This window comes from Carettochelys insculpta, chromosome 15 (genome assembly GCF_033958435.1).
Source record: "Carettochelys insculpta isolate YL-2023 chromosome 15, ASM3395843v1, whole genome shotgun sequence".
NCBI lineage: Eukaryota > Metazoa > Chordata > Testudines > Carettochelyidae > Carettochelys > Carettochelys insculpta.
The window spans coordinates 33,184,304-33,197,500 of NC_134151.1; positions in this window are offsets into that span (position 1 = coordinate 33,184,304).

Genomic DNA, 13,197 nt, shown 5'->3' on the forward strand with positions numbered 1-13,197 from the left:
AGCTGCTCCTGCTGTACACGAAGAGGCTTTTAACATGTTTGGTGCTAGAAGGAAGGAAGGGAGCCATGGTGTCAGGGCCAATCCCCACTCTGACACGCCAAGTGCACAAAGTGGGTGCTCGCAAGAGACCATAAAAATACCTTACCTCTATAGGCTCTGCTGAAAAACAGCTTCCCAAGGTCACACGTTCCCTGACCCTGGGAGGTAGCTGCCATCACCCACGTGAGACCCCCCGCCTTTGAAACCCAGAAAGAAACCCGTGGGATGTCTCCATGTAGCATAACTGCAAACTTTTTAGACTTCCTTAGGAGAGAGCTTGAAAACAAAAGGAAGAAATTAAGTTGCAATCAGATAGCTGACCTTTCAGTCTTACGCATGGGTATACACAGACACTCCTCTAGGGCACAGAAATCAAACAATTGCCTTAGGAAAAGTAATTTATTGACAAAACAAAAGATAAAGTGTACCAAGAAAGTGATAAAGCCCAGAGAAATACTTCCCTGGGATTCAGATCAGAAATTACAATTTACCCGAGAGAACACTTCAGCCACCTTAAGAAGACCCACGCCAAACCCAAATAAAAAATAACCCAGTTGCCTCTAACTAAACATTTCCTTTCTACTTACATATCTGTATGCCCCAGTTGTTTTGTGGCCTGAATATTTACTGGATTCATTAAGCCTGCTCAAGATTAAAACATCTTGATTTTTCTGCTCTGGCCAGACAAAAGTAAGACCCCTCAGCAGGCAACTGCTCCAGTTCAAAAGATCCCTCTTTCTTCCCAAGGGCTCACCTGGCTGCTTGCCAACAGAGACCCCGCTCTCTCTTGGTTTAACCATTTACAGGCATTCAGTCACGACAGATGACAATTCACAGGCTTGCAGATAGGCCTGAAGAGCTGTTGAAGCCACTGAGTGCGAGGAGCAGCTGAGAAGTCCAAGATACAAAAATGGGTGTATTGGGTCCACCTGGGTCAGGCTTTACACCTGCAAATGTTCTATTCTGTGGAAAATGAACAGTTGCTTCTATGGCTGCTCACCGGGGCAATGGGCAATGGGCAGGATGAGCTGTGCTGACGCATCGGGTCCAGCTGTTTCGCACAGTAGCTAAGTCTGGAATGTCATATTCAGGAGCTGTCCAGGATGAGGCAGGAAAGCAGCTTTGGGGAGGACCACAGGGTTCTTCTCCCCTGACAGTGTTTGCTCTTTGGGCGCCTGTGTCTGTTTAGGCTCTATTTGTACCATCGCGTTTTGGGAGAGCGGCAGAGAGGCAGGAGGCTGAGGTTGGCTAACACACCCTTGCATAAATCTGGGACTTCCAGGGCTTGTGCTAAGATCTGTGCTGAAAACGACTCCACTGCCTGAGGCTGAAAGGCTCCAGGGTACCCTGAGGTTATTATAGTGTGTCTGCCTGCCACAGCTTCCACGCAATCACGCGCTGGTCAGCAGACACCAGGTGCAGCAGAACATGGCTAATTTTAAAAACCTGCCCAGCAGGTTTTCCCTGAAGCAGGGGTTCAGGGAAAGAAGTTGCCCATTTCGGAGCAGCGCAAGGGCTCACAGTAATTCCTCCCTTGGGCTGTCAGCTAGGTTTGAACTCAACCCTTAGAGGCTAAAATCAGAGACTCCTCCTTTGAATGAAAATACCAGGCCCAAGAGCTTCAAAGGAATTTAGGCTCCTGGCTTCCATTGATTTCAGGATACACTGGCTACGTATACACCGGGATGCTACATCAAAATAGCTTATTTCGACGTAGCAAATCAAAATAAGCTGTTTTGACACGTAAGCCGTGTCTACATGTGCACACTACTTCGAAGTAGCGGCACTAACTTCGAAATAGCGCCCGTCACGGCTACACGTGTCGGGCGCTATTTCGAAGTTAACTTCGACGTTAGGCGGCGAGACGTCGAAGCTGCTATCCTCATCAGGAGATAGGAATAGCGCCCTACTTCGATGTTCAACGTCGAAGTAGGGACCGTGTAGTCGTGGCGCATCCCGCAACGTCAAAATTGCGGGGTCCTCCATGGCGGCCATCAGCTGAGGGGTTGAGAGATGCTCTCTCCAGTCCCTCAGCTCAATGGTGGCTGCATGGAGCGGCCCCTTAAAGGTCCCCTCCCCCTCCCTTCCTGTGCAGGAAGCTGGGGGAACCTGCAGGCGGCAGCCTAGACACGCGGCCAGCCTGCACGTCCCTCAGCCACCCAGAACAGGGCCAGCACCTGCCATGGCTGCCCGGCAGCCCCCCCAGCGCCCCCAAGGGAGCCCCCCCTAGGGGAGCCAAAGCAGCCAGGCCAGCCAGCCTGGTAGCCAGGCTGGGAAGCGGCAGCGGGGCCCCTCCTGGACGGAGGCCGAGCTGCGGGACCTGCTGGGGCTCTGGAGCGAGGAGGAGGTGCTCCAGGTAATGGGGAGCAAGAGGCGGAACGCAGATGCGTTCGCTCGGCTGGCCGAGGGCCTGGCCTCCCGGGGTCACCCTGCCCGCACTCTTGACCATGTCAGGAGTAAGGTGAAGGAGCTGCGGCAGGGTTACGCCTGGGCCCGGGATGCCGCCGGCCGATCTGGGGCCATGCCCGTCACTTGCCCCTTTTATAGGGAGCTCAGGGACATCCTGGGCCCCTGGCACACCTCCTCCCCTCCGGCCACCCTTGATACTTCGGCCAACGAGCCCCAGCAGGCCCTTCAGCCGGAGTCCACCCCGGAGGTAAGCCCCGCACCCCGGGGGCCCCCCCCGGAGCCCATCCCCGGGCCATCGCGGCAGGAGGAGGAGGAGGGGGGCTCCTCCTCCACAGAATCCAGGCTGCAGATCCTCCTCCTGCCATCCCGGAGCAGCAGCCGGGCCTCCGCCCCCCGGGGATCTCCGGACCATGGGCGTGGACCGACAGGTATGTACCCCCCTCTGGTGTACACCCCTGGGCTTGAGGGGTGGGGGTAATTGATATGTGTCCAGGGCCCCTCACACGCTCACATGGCCATGGCCCCAAGGACAGCAGGGCCATGTCCCTCACAGCAGTGCATCAGCCCCTGCCCCCCGCCCTCCGCACGACAGTGCCATGCCCCATCCCCGGGGCAGGGTGGGGCGGAACCTCGAGGGGCCCCCGGGAGGAGGGGGTGGGACACCCCGCAGCAGCAGCATGTGATGGAGTCGGGGGAGTGCAAAAGGGAGACTCAGGCTAGATATGAGCAACAAGAGCCGAATAGCTCCCAGGGGCAAAGGATGATCCTGGGGCTACAGCTGGCAGGTGATGCCTCTGCTCTGGACAAAGAGGAGGGAGGAGCCGAGCTGGCTTTGAATCGGGGGGGGGGGGGCGGGGGCCACAGGTAGAGGCTAGGGGAAGGGAGAGCTGGAAGGCAGCCAGCCTGAGAAGGGGGAAAGCTACACCCCAGAGGGGCACCCCTTGGGATCTTCTCCCCAGGATGGGTTGGAAGGACTGTCTCTTCTGACAGCTGGTGCTGTCACTCCTGGGAGAAACTGGGCATCTGTGGCCTAAGAAACCTTTCCTGTCAGACCCTGCGGAGTGAAGTGAGAGTCGCTCCCACCAGGGGACGGGGTGCAGTGCAGGGGGACCCCTGAACCCCATCCATCACAGCAGCATCTCCCGGGGATGGGGATGGGGAACCTGCAGCACAGGGCTGGGGGGACAAAGGCCATGGCTCGAGGCCCACACTAACGCCTGTCTCCATTCTTCTTCCCCTCCTCCTCTCCTGTGTCCCGCACCTGCACCATCGGAAGGACCGGAAGAGAGCGCCGGCGAGGCATCAGTGGTCCCGGAGACCCCTCCGGGGCCATCGCTCCAGGCAAGCCCCTCAGCCGAGGACCGACCGGCCCCACGGCGGGCTAGACGGCGGACCCCGCGCCACCACCAGCCGACGGCGACGGACCCCCAGCTGCTGGCCATCCACTGTCGGCAGCTGGAGGTGGCGGAGCAGCGCCTGCGGGTGGAGCAACGCCGCCTCGACCTGTGGGAGCGGGCGCTGGCCTGGCGCCAAGAGGCATGGGGGGCCTACATGGACACTTTCAACCGCCTTGTTGACTACCTGGCCCCCTATGCCGTGCCGGCCGCCGCAGCACCCGCCCTGACTGCTCCACCCGCCGCACCACCTGCTGCTTCGCTCGTCACCGTCCTGTCCGCTGTCGCCCCGCCATCCACCAGCAAGGGCCGGACCGCCGAGGGACCCCTGGAGCCAGCTGAGACTCTCCGGGCATATCTTCTGGTCCGCCCCGCCCCCAGCCAGCCCCGGACAGGGCTGCGGCCGCGGCGGGGCTCCCGACCGCCCACCCCCAGTGCCGGACTTTAGAGGCGTGGGGCCCGGGACGTGGCCCCCCCCCCGCCCCTTGTATATAGTTGATTTTTAAAAAAGGACGATGGACAGTTGTAGTTCTCTTTTTTTGTGCCCCCCTTTGCCCCGTTCCCCCCCATGTAAATAGTTCTCCCCTTTATCATCCCTGGTTTTCTTTTTAGTGAACAAACTTTTTTATTACTATTGTTTTCTTTGCACACATTACTTTTGTTACACACATCTTGTATATAGTTTGTTCTTGTTTTAATTCTAGTTCCAAAAAAACAAAGTTCTCAAAGAAAAACCAGTTTAAGTTCAGCCACAAGTGTGTGCTGTCATTTGTCCAGGAAAAGTGTGTGTGGGGGGTGCGGTTGGGTGCTCCATGGTGTGGGCGTTGGGGCAGGGAGTGTGGTGGAGGAAGGGGTGGGCAGTGGGGGGCCTGGCAGAGTTCACCCCACGGCCTCATCATCGAAGTGGCCCGCAAGGCCTCCCGGACCCGGGTCCCTTCGGGGTCCACCTGGCGACTGGGGGCAGCGGGTGGCTGGATGTGTGCCCTGCCGGCCTCCGCAGCCCAGCCCTGCAGAAAGGTCTCCCCCTTGCTCTCCACCAAATTGTGCAGGGCGCAGCAGGCACCCACAATCTGGGGGATGTTGTTGGGGCCTGCATCCAGGCGGGTCAGGAGACATCTCCAACGTCCTTTCAGGCGGCCAAATGAGCGCTCCACCACCTGGCGCGCGTGGTTCAGGCACTGGTTGAAGCGCTCCTGGCTAGCGGAGAGATGGCCCGTGTACGGGTGCTTGAGCCAGGGCCGGAGGAGGTATGCCGCATCTGCGATGACGCAGAGGGGCATGGTGGTGTCCCCCACAGGGAGCTCCCGCTGGGGGATGTAGGTCTCCACCTCCAGCCGGCGGCACAGGCCCGAGTTCCGGAAAACCCGGGCGTCGTGGGTGCTGCCAGGCCAGCCCACATAAATGTCCTGGAAACGGCCCCGGCTGTCCACCAAGGCCTGGAGGACCACAGAATGGTAGCCCTTGCGATTGATGTAGCGTCCTCCACTGTGATGCGGGGCGCGGATGGGGATGTGAGTCCCATCCAGAGCCCCGAAGCAACTGGGGAAGCCCAGGGTGGCAAAGCCCGCGATGGTGGCATCTGGGTCCCCCAGCCTCACGAGCCTGTGCAGGAGCATGGCGTTGATGGCACGCACAACCTGCAGTGAAAGCACATGGGAGAGCACCAATGAGGGGTGAGCAGGGTGTGCGTGGCCCTGCCCTGCCCTGCCCTCCCCCGCCCTGCCCTGCCCTCCCCTCCTCTGCCCTCCTATGCCCAGCCCTCCTCTGCCCTGCCCTCCCCTCCCCTTCCCTGCCCTTCCCCGCCCTGCCCTGCCCTCCCCTCCTCTGCCCTCCTCTGCCCTGCCCTCCCCTGCCCGGGCCCCCCTCCCCTGCCCTGCCCTCCCTCCGTGGGTCCTCTTACCTCCATGAGGACAGCCCCGACGGTGGCCTTGCTGACACCAAACTGCTGTCCCACGGATCGGTAGCTGTCGGGAGTGGCCAGCTTCCAGACAGCGATGCCGACCCGTTTCTCCACAGGGAGGGCACGCCGCATGGCAGTGTCCTGGTGCCTGAGTGCGGGGGTGAGCCACTGGCACAGCTCCAGAAATGTCTGCCGGCTCATCCTGAAGTTCCTGAGCCAGCGGTCGTGGTCCCACTCCTCAAGCACCAGCCGCTCCCACCAGTTGGTGCTGGTGGGGTAGCTCCATAGCCGCCGGCATGTGAGGCGGGGGGGGGCGGGGTGCTGCAGGGTTGGGGGTTGAGCCCTGCTGCCCTGGGGGCAGCTCCTCCTCCGGTGTAGCAAGGAGGTGCTCAGCTGCCTCCCGCATGGCATGGATCAGGGCGAGCCCTGCTCCTGCCGGGAGGGCTGGGTGGACCTCTGGCTGCTGCTGCTGCTGCTGGGGGTTCATGCCTGCGTTGCCCGGGGTCTGTGTGCCTATGGCTCCTCAGACCGCGTGCTGTGCAGGCTGAGTGTGTCTGGGAGGGGCCCTTTAAGGGAGCGGCTAGCTGTTGCCCCGGAAGCGCTAGTCCGCCCTGTGACCCTGTCTGCAGCTGTGCCTGGCATCCCTATTTCGATGTGTGCTACTTTGGCGTGTAGACGTTCCCTCGCTGCGCCTATTTCGATGTGGTGCTGCGCAACGTCGAAGTTGAACGTCGACGTTGCCAGCCCTGGAGGACATGTAGACGTTATTCATCGAAATAGCCTATTTCGATGTCGCTACATCGAAATAAGCTATTTCGATGTAGGCTTCACGTGTAGACGTAGCCGTAGTGTCCACACATCTTCCTGGGCTGGTGCCGTCGACGTAGGAAAGTGCTAAATCGAAATAGGCCCTGCAGGGGAGCGTCTACACACAAAAGCAGCCCCAATCAGAATAAGGGGGCTAGGAAAGCCTGCGGACAGGGTCACAGGGCGGACTAGCCCTGATGGGGCAACAGCAAGCCACTCCCCTAAAGGGCCCCTCTCAGGCACGCTCAGCCTGTGCAGCACAGGTCCACAGAGACCACAACCACTCGCAGACCCCGTGCACACAGCATGGACCCCCCAGCAGCAGCAGCAGCAGACAGAAGCCCACACAGCCGCCCCCAGAGCAGTGGCCACCCTGCTCAGTGCCATGGAGGAGGCTGCCCAGCATCTCCTAGAAGAAGATAAGCTGTCCTTGGGGGATGAAGAAGCCACCCCAGACCATGTAGCCCTCTCGGCCTCCCCCTGCCGGGCGTGCCGCTGGCTATGGAGGTACCCCACCAGCACAAAGTGGTGGGAGCGGCTGGTGCGTGGGGAGTGGGACAGCGACCGCTGGCTCTGGAATTTCTGGATAAGCCGGTGGACGTTCCTCGAGCTCTGCCAGTGACTCACCCCTGCCCTGCGGCACCAGGACACCCCCATGCAGTGTGCCCTCACCGTCGAGAAGCGGGTCAGCATTGCTGTCTGGAGTGGCAGCGACCAATCCATAGGACAGCAGTGTGGTGTGGGCAAGGCCACCATCGGGGCTATTGTCATGGAGGTAAGGGGACCCCAGCAGGAGGGGTAGAGACAGGGGGAGGGGGACCCAGGGGGAGCCCGGGGGGAGGGGGGACCCCAGGAGGAGCCTGGAGGGAACCCGGGGGGAGGGCCAGGCACACCCTGCATACCTCTCATGGGTGCTCTCATGTCCTTCCCCCGCAGGTGGTCTACACACTGAACGCCCTGCTGCTCCACAGGCTCGTGCAGCTTGGGGACCTGGATGCAGCGATCGTGGGGTTTGCCAGCATGGGGTTCCCTAATTGCTTCGGGGCACTGGATGGAACCCACATCCCCATCCGTGCCCCCGAGCACAGCCGAGGACACTTCCTGAATAGGAAGGGCTACCACTCGGTGGTCCTCCAGTCCATGGTGGACAGCCGGGGCCGCTTCTTGGACATAAATGTTGGCTGGTGTGGCAGCACCCATGATACCTGGGTGTTTAGGAACTCGGGCCTGTGCCTACGGCCGGAGGCGGGGACCTGCATCCCCCAGCAGGAGATCCCTCTGACGGACACCACCATGCCTCTCTGCCTCGTAGAGGATGCAGCCTACCCCCTCCAGCCCTGGCTCACGCGCCCCTACACAGGCCACCTCAGTGGCAGCCAGGAGCGGTTCAACACCCACCTGAACCACGCACGCCAGGTGGTTGAGAGGACTTTCGGCCGCCTCAAAGGCCGCTGGAGGTGCCTCCTCACCCACCTGGATGCAGGGCTCCCCACCATCCCCCAGGTTGTGAGCACGTACTACACACTCCACAGTCTGGTGGAGAGCAAGGGGAAGGCATTTGTGCAGGGCTGGGCTATGGAGGCTGGCACAGCCTATGCCCAGCCACCCGCCAATCCCAGTCGCCAAACCGACCAGGAGGGGATCCGGGTCCCGGAGGCCCTGCAGGCCCATTTTGACCAGGCTGCGGGGTGAACGCCGGCAGTGCCAGCTGGTGAGCCACCCCCCCACACACACCGCCCACAACACTACCTGCCCCCACACCCACACCACTGCGCACCAAAGAGCACACAATACACGTTTGTTTTGTTTTAAATAAACCGAAACTTCTTGAAACAAAAATGACGAACTTTTACATTAATGGGGAACTACGTACATCGGGGGAGGACAGCTACTAAAGGGGGGGTGGGACAAGGCAACTATGTACAATAATGGGGGGGAATATGTACCTGGGGGGCCCAGTCCTTGGCCCCCTTCGCCCCTACTGTCCAGCACCCGGTGTGGGGGGGCACGACCCACATCTGGGCCAGAGGCCCCGTTGAGGCTGGGTGGGGGCCAGGAGGACCGGCAGGTATGGCTGGGCTGGCTCCTGAGCCCCGTGATCCCCCTCTTTGGCAGGCTCCAGGGCAGGTGGAGGGTGGCTGGGAGGGATGGCGGCTGGAGCAGCGGGGGGTGCCATCTGCTCGGTGATCTGCTCGAAAGTCCTCATGAAGGACCCCCAAGCCTCCTGGTGCCAGGCCAGCGCTCTCTCCTGCAAGTGGAGCCGGCGCTCCTCCACTTGCAGGCGGCGCTCTGACAACTCCACCTGATGCTGGAGGGTGGCGCGGAGCTGGGGGTCAGCAGGTGGCTCTGATCCCTGCTCTGCTGCTGGGCTCCCCTAATGTAATGGCCCCGATGGGCTGTCCAGCACAACGGGCTCAGCACCCATGCTGTTGAGGCCTTCAGGTGGTGCGGCTGCAGACCCATGGCCCACATCCCCCCACCCCTCTGCTGCTGGTCCCCCATCCCCTGTCCCCCAGAGATGATGATGATTGGTGTGGTATCCCCCCAGGGGTGACCCCTTTCTGGGGTTCTGCTCCCCCCATCCCCAGGGATGGGGCATGGCGCTGTCCTGCGGGGCAGGTGCTGACGGGCTCTGAGGAATGTGCCACTGCTGTCCTCGGGGCCATGGTCTGGCTGGGCCATGGTGGGCTGGGGTCATCTGGGTGTGTGAAGGGCCCTGATCATGTCGTGTCCCTTGTCCCTGCCCCTTAACCCAGACACCCTGCTGGAGCTGCAGGACAGGAGGTTGATGAGGAGCCCCTCATCACTGAAGCCCTCCTCCTCCTCCTCTGCTGTCCTGGGGTGGGCTCCTCTGAGCGTCCCTGGGGTGCAGGGCTGGCCTCCAGGCCGGACTCTGGCTCCCGGGCCTGCTGGGGCTTGTCGGCCAAGGTGTCAAGGATGGCCATGGGGGAGGAGGTATACTGGGAGCCCAGGATCTCCCTGAGCTCCCTGTAAAAGAGGCAAGAGGCAGGGGCGGCCCCAGACCAGCTGGCCATGTCCCAGGCCCAGGCGTAACCCTGCCGCAGCTCCTTGACCTTACTCCTGACAAGGTCAGGAGTGCACACAGGGTGACCCTGGGCAGCCAGGCCCTCGGCCAGCTGAGCGAACGCATCTGAATTCTGCCACTTGCTCCCCATTACCTGGAGCACCTCCTCCTCACCCCAAAGCCCCAGCAGGTCTGGGATCTTGGCGTCTGACCAGGAGGGGCCCCGCCGCCTCTTCCCCCGACCTCCGGCTGAATGGCTAGGAGCCCTGGGTCCCCTGGTGGGGGGGGCTGGGGGTACTCGGGGGGCTGCCTGGCTGCCATGGGTGTTGGGTGGTGGATCGGGGTGTCTGGAGGGTGTGCAGGCTGTACATGTGTCTGTGCTGCTGCCTGCACACTCTCAGCTTCCTGCCACAGGAAATAAGGGGGCGGGGAGCTTTAAGGGGCTGCTGCACACGGTGACCATAGAGCTCAGGGGCTCGACAGAGCATCTCTCAACCCCTCAGGCGATGGCCGCCATGGAAGACCCTGCTATTTCAACGTAGCAGGACGCGGATCATCTACACATGCCCTACTTCAACGTTGGACGTTGAAGTAGGGTGCTATTGCCATCTTCTGATGGGGATAGCGATTTCGACGTCTCGCCGCCTTACGTCAATTTCAACTTCGAAATAGCACTGGGCACGTGTGGACATGCCGGGCGCTATTTCGAAGTTGGCACGGCTATTTCGAAATAGCTGGCTCATGTAGATGTGGCTACTGGGATTAAATATCTTTGGCAATCCGCATTAGCCGGGAGCAGTATGCCGTCATTAGGCTCTTATGCAACCCATCACTAAAGGGAGACAAAATGCCCTGCTTTCCACACGGAGGTCACACCCAACATCCATTGTTTGACTCTTCAAGCTTGTGACATGTTCAGCTCTCAGAAGGAGACCTCTGTCTCTACTGGCATCAGCAGAACTGAATCCAAAAACCAGGCACAAGTAAAAAGGATCAATTAGCTGTTGGGAAAATCTGGAAATAACAAGGGACCCGTGAGCTCTCCAGAGTTGGACTGAAACATCAATTAGAGAGATTGTGCAATTAAGAAAACGTGGAGAATGTGCATAAATACTGACATCTAAGGCTATTAATATTTCCCAGAATCGCTGAAAGTCTCAGCCGAACCTGATGCTTTTGTAACACCAACAGATTTTTGTCATTGGTGGCCAGGGTGGATCAAAACTGGAGCTTCTGGAATTCAGTGCATGAGCCTCTACCACATAAGCTAAAAGCCGTGTGGCCTTTAGCTGAGGCTATAGAGTGGACTCATTAATCACTAAGTGGTTTCAGTATCACTAGATGGGACAGAACACCACACCCAGAAGGTGTGACACTGGTTCTAACCTTGGAACCTCCACTGGATCTGTAGGAGTCCTTGTGGCTTTGTTCACCTAGCCATGAAATGGAGTTAAATAATCACAAGGAAGTGGTGTGTGTTGATGAACATTTGGGAAGAACTCAAGGATGAAAGGCACAATGGTTTAGAAATAGGGCTAAAATTCTAAAATTGCCATGCTCAAACAAAAAAAAACTTCCAAAACAAGGTGCAACGTGAAACTGCTGAGCTTTAATTTATATGCAAATTTGACACCACCTAAATAGGAACTGTGAATGGTTCTCTCATTATAATATAGTCATGGAGAATTAATTATAATTATAATATGGTCACTGAATTTCCAGATCTGAAGAAGTGGGTCTGTCCCACAAAAGCTCCTCACCTAATAAATAATATTGTTAGTCTTTAAAGTGCTGCTTTTTTGTTTTATCATTATAATATGTAATTTTCCATTTTTAGGTATTCTCACCTTCTTATCCACAGCCACCCTGACTGAGTTAGTTCCAATGTAATGTAGATTCAATGGCTGCCCTGCACTGGTAGAATCTAGGAAAGTGACCAGCCATGTGCCAGTCTGGTGAGCTGGTCAGTTTCCCAGCTCCTGCAAGCCTAGGGGAGCCAGGAACAAGGCTACCACCTGGTTCCCATCTCTCCTGCGTGTAAGAAGAGTACTTGTGCATTCCTCCAGGAGAGATTCAGGTATTGCCCAGCTGATTAGCAGAGTGCCCACCAGCCACCCACAGGGGGCAGCATGTGTTTCTATTGGTGGTGCACATCCACACATTCCTGGGTGCACATAACAAAATTTATTCTGCCCCAGATGAAAAAAAATAGGGGGAACTCTGAGGCAGCGCTGTCCTTCAGAACATTCTGGCTACAGCTCTTTGACCTGGTTTTTGACCTGGTCTGTCTCCCAAGGGGTATTTGTCATATCCTGTACCTGAAACAATTTTCAGAACCCCATCTACAACATGGCTGCTGGTAGCACAGTCCTATGGCAGGTGCCAGCCAGAGGATGGATTTTCCTGGGCTTGCTTTCTCTCTGCTTCAGCTAGACATGCATTCCTTGCTGTCTGCTGACACCTTGTGGCTTCGCAGACTCTGAGTGTTAGTTCTGTTCACCCGGCATGGTTCCTTTGTTCCCTTGTCACTGTCCTTTATCTTCTGGGATCCTACCAAAGTCGCCACTTTGCTTATTGTTTTTGTTACCAGGTGGAGTATTCATGGGCAATGCTCCTGCACCTTTGCTTTGTCAGCAGAGGCCATAACTTCATCACGTCACTGCACATGGACCTTGATCAAAACTGGCCATAGATTTTAATCTTATTCATCATTCCTTTAAGGACTAGACATCTTTCCTCATCCCCAAAAGAGACAAGAAGAGCTCTGAGCATGAGACCAGTGAGCTTTATTCCAGATTTATGTGCTCTGTATTTCTGAGCACAGAATTTGGCTCCATGTATGAAGGGCAAGACCAGGGGTCAGCAACCTTTCTGAGGCGGTGTGCCAAAATTTGAGCTTTTGACCTCTATGTAAGGTCTGAGTGCTGGTGATCCTTTTAAAAGTCACTAATAGTTCTACTTGCAACAGCCTCATTACTGAATAAAAGTCAGATGCTAAATAAACTAACTAACTAAATAAACTAAATAAAACTCAGCTAAAACTTTACCAGTTAGTGGTGGTTGGTAGCATTAGCTGGTCTTTTGCTAATCCATAGGCGGCCTGACTTTGAGCAAGCTCCTGGATGCATGATGAGGGAAGGACGGGGCTGAGCTCATGTGTGATGAAAATTGGCTCACGTGCCATTCTTGGCACTTGTGTTGAGTGTTGCTGACCCCCGGACTAAATCTTCTAGTGACCTAATTTGCCACACCTCCATTTACTTCCATTGAGGTATCAAACACTCAGTATTCAGGGAATGCAAAGTTAAGGAGCCAGGGTCACCACTGTTAGCACAATTTTATACCAACACAACTCCATTGCCTACAAGGTCCAAGATTCTCAGGTGTGATTTAAAACCAGTTGAGTTAAATCGATTGCAAAAGATATGTGAATGTCATTTAAGTGATATAAATATGACTTACAATGATTTATTGTAAACCAAGAGTAGATGGAAAAGTCACACCAGTTTAATGCAGTCATTTTAAATGGATTTAATTCAGCCTGGTGCAAAAGGCAGGTTGGATGCTTGTTTTAGTTTAAATCAGGCTGACTTTGGTTAGGAACAAATTTAGACTAAATTAAA